Source organism: Sorex fumeus, unplaced genomic scaffold, assembly GCF_029834395.1.
Source record: "Sorex fumeus unplaced genomic scaffold, SorFum_2.1 ptg000130l, whole genome shotgun sequence".
NCBI classification, from domain to species: Eukaryota; Metazoa; Chordata; class Mammalia; order Eulipotyphla; family Soricidae; genus Sorex; species Sorex fumeus.
Genome location: NW_026606187.1, coordinates 11,292,884 through 11,296,920, shown reverse-complemented (window position 1 = coordinate 11,296,920; position 4,037 = coordinate 11,292,884). Strand labels below are relative to the sequence as shown.

At 44.8% G+C, this 4,037-nt stretch overlaps 1 non-coding gene across 1 annotated transcript; it reads left to right on the top strand.

Moving 5' to 3' along the window:
- Positions 1-300: 300 nt before the first annotated feature.
- LOC130046048 (U1 spliceosomal RNA) lies at positions 301-458 on the top strand. The gene has a single exon (XR_008795657.1). It is a non-coding gene; the product is annotated as a U1 spliceosomal RNA (small nuclear RNA).
- The last annotated feature ends 3,579 nt before the right edge of the window (positions 459-4,037 follow it).

The following is a 4,037-nucleotide window of genomic DNA, read 5'->3' as shown; positions in this document are numbered from 1 at the left end:
CTTTCTCCTAGCTCTGCCCTCAAGAATTACTCCTGACCATATTCCAGGCACTATATAGGATGACAAGGATCAAAGCCAGCTCAGCCACATGCAAACAAATGCTCTATTATCTATATTATAACTCCAGCCCAACATAAGGGTGTTTTCTTAATCAGTATTTCTAACGCTTATTTTATTAGACAAAGGGCCTAGAAACCATTTCCATCTGATTTGAAATATATGCAAAAAATTGAGAGCCTTGGACTGATATTCCTGATATAGTAACAAGATGAATTCTTTACAAAAAGACTAAATAAACAACAACTTACCTGGCAGGGGAGATACCATGATCACGTAGGTGGTTTTCCCAGGCTTATCCACTGCACTCCGTATGGGCTGACCCCTGCAATTTCCCCAAATGTGAGAAACTCCACTGCATAATTTTTGGTAGTGGGGGACTGTGTTCATGCTCTCCCCTGGTTAAAAGGAAGAAAGAAAGAAAGAAAGAAAGAAAGAAAGAAAGAAAGAAAGAAAGAAAGAAAGACGAAAGAAAGAAGATTAAACAACAAAGTACTAAAAAACACTTTAGTTTGTCAAAAACCGAGGTATGAATGCAGTGAAAGAAGCAGATTACATTGTTTGTCCTAAGGGACTCTTTGAAGCACCCCCATCACTTGATCACTCGATCACTTGACTTCTTGTTAATCGTTGATTTGCTCGAGCAGGCAGCACTAACGTCTCCATTTGTCCCACGTGCTAGTGTAGCCCAATGGCATCTGTTCGCTCTAGGAACATGAAGAGCCTCAAACCGATAATTCATGATCTTGATGAAGAAGTCTGACTATCTGGTAGGTGGGCGGCCACGCGGTCTTGTGATGGAGGTCGGAACTCCGGATTCTTTCTCTCTTTTGAGTGAAACATGATATTCCAAATATAGCCCTTTCAACTCCTCTTTGGGAGACCGAATAGCATTCTCATCCTGGTTGCATAAGGCCCAGGTCTCTGAGATGTATGTTAATGCAGGAAGAACAGTGGAATCAAAGTGATGTGCCCAAAGCCAGAGGTTCTTCGTCCTCTTAGCTATTTCTTCAACGCTCTTGAGGGCATTCCAAGCCGCTCTCTTCCTCCTGCGCAGCTCGGGTGCCAGGTCATTTGTCATGTTGACTTCACGACCTAGGTACACATAGCTGTTGCATTTGGAGATGGTTGTTCGGTTGAGAGAGAATGTGGCTTCAGGAATGAGGCTGTTTCTCATGAACATTGTCTTCGTAAGATTCATCTGTAGTCCGATCTTTCACAATCACAGTCAAAGTTGGCCAGCATTTGTGCTGCTTGGCTAATGTTTGGTGTCATTAAAACAATGTCATCAGCAAAACGGAGGTGGTATAGTTGCCGACCATCTATCTTCACTCCAATTCTCCAGTCTTCACATGATGTTATCAAGGGTGGCACTGAAGAGTTTCGGTGAAATGTGATCATGCTGCCGAACACCTCTCTTGACATGGATGATTACTTCTTTGTAGAATGGTGAGATCCTGGTAGTGAATCAGGAGGATCTTGATGTATTGAGTTTGAATGCCCTGATGGGCTAGGGTTTCAATGGCCGCTTCCATCTAAACAGAATCAAAGGCCTTCTATAAATCAATGAATGTTAGACAGAGCGGCATCTTGAACTCCCGAGAAACCTCAAAGAGCTTGGTTATCATGTGGATATGGTCAATGGTGCTGAATCCTTTGCAGAACCTGGCTTGCTTGCATGGTTGTCCTTCATCTAGTGTTCTGCCAATCCTATTTAGAATGACACGAGTGAACAACTTGTATATGACAGACAAAAGGCAGATCGGGCGATAGTTGCCAATGTCATGGTGTCTTCCTTGTACAGTAGTAAAGTCCTGCTGGTTTTCCATTGGGATGGAACCTTGCATGCAGAGAGGTAGCATGTGAATTGCCGAGCCAGTGAATTGATGAGTACTGAAGGCAGGTTCTTCAAGTGTTCGGGTCTGACCTTGTCTGGGCCGGGTGCTCTTTGTTTCTTTACTGATGAAATGGCATGTTGGATTTTGGAAGGGAGAACATTGGGAATGACATATCCATCCTGTGGAATTTGGTATGTCGGCAGGTAGACATGGCTATCGAATAGATTTGAGTAGAAGTCATGGATAATCTCTCTATTGCTGTTCTGGAATATGTGATAGATCCATTGGGATGTCGGAGGGCAGTCATCTTGGTCTTGTAATTAGCGAAGGACAGGCGGGTTTTATGAATACTTTCCCCAGCTTCTGCCGCATCTACAAGCACTTCTGCTATTCTCTCTATGAGGTCTTCCTTGATCGTATCTCTGCACTGCTTTGTGAGATTGGGCATTCCCTTGCGGTTGCCTGAGGCATATGCCAAAACACGTTGGTGAATAAGCTCAAGAGTTTTTGAAGACAGACGATTTTTTATGGCTGTCTCTCTCTTGGTGTTCCTCACAATCATGGAGGTGCTGAACCAGTCGATCGTATTCCTCATCAATGTTGTCAACAATGGCATCTTCCCATGTTGCGGCAATAGTGCCAAAGAGCTCCCAGTTGGTGGTCATTCTGGGAGTTCTCTTATTAAACTTTTCAGCCCTTTCTCCCTATTCTGTGAAGTAGACTTTTGCACGAAGGAGATGGTTGTCCGATCCCGTTTGGAATTTTGGGACAACAGCAACATCAGTCAGGCAAAACTGTCGATTGAATATGATGTGGTCTATTTCGTTTGGAACCATCCACCGGGAGACACCCATGTCCAACGTTTACATTCGGCCTTCTGGAGTCTTGAGTTACCATGGATGGTCTTGGTCAACATGATGAACTAAGACAGTCTCTCACCCTGTTTGTTCCACTCTCGTCCATGGGTCCCATGTGAAGTGCTTTGGCTGATCTTCTCGATCCTATCTTGGCATTAAAATTACCCACAATGATCTTGTAGAATGTGTGGTCTTCTTTGTAGAACTTCTCCAGCTCCATGTAGAACTTCTCAATTTCTCCATCATAGTTGGATGTTGGTGCGTTGACAATGAAGATAGAAACTGCCAGCAGTGAGCCACATCTATTCAAATGTAAACATCCAATTCGGGTTGTTAGGCATTCGAATGAATCAATGCTCATGGCCAAGTTTGTGTTGACAAGGACACCGACGCCTCCGACATCTCGTTTATTGCATGTTCCGAGGAATAATTCTTCTCCAGTGTCGAACACGGTGTGATGAGTTTGGTGCCTTCTTGTCTCGGTCAGAGACATCTTTTCATACTTGATGTTTCGCGCTTGTACCAGCAGGTCCTCAATGGATGCATCTGATGCTAGCATACGTGCATTGAAAGTACAGATGATCATTTTTGTCTTCCTTCGTTGTGGTAGCCTAGTTTGGTCTTGAGATTTTATTGACCTCTCCTTTCTCATCCTTCTCAATGCTGCCATATCAGTGATGCCTTCAGGTTCAGGGGATTAAGACCAATTGTAATTACTGGTTTTGGCATATTGAATACACAATGGATAGCTTGCGAGGCTCTGTCGTGCGGACGGAATACTCTCAGTAGCTTGCCAGGCTTTGCGAGAGGGATAGAGGCTTTTGGTGCGACCTCTAAGCGCCCATGTAGGTGTTACCATAGTTGTACCCTATCAAATATGGTACAGAAATTCTGGAAGATGGGTATTTAGTGTCTTATAATGTCTCACCAGAAAGCGTCCTGGAGCATGGCAGTGGCTGGGTAGTGGAGGTAGTGGAGGTAGTGGAGGTCTGCTGATGAGGTATTTATGTGGTACCTGTAGGGGTAGTGTGGGTCTTCTGTGCGCAATCCAATCCCTGGGTCTCTGGTGGTTGGTGGAAGCAGACAGGTCAGGGTAGGGTGGATCTCCTGATTTTAATCCCTTCATCACCTGTCGTCGGTGGGAGCAAACAGAGAATCTCTGTTCCCTGGTTCGTTGAGCCTGGAGTCCAAGGTCTCACAGTTCCGCTTATCTTGTTCTGTGGGGCTTCAGTGGTGCCTGAGTCTTGGTTCGAGTGTCCGGAAAGCGTCCTGTAGTGTGGTAGTG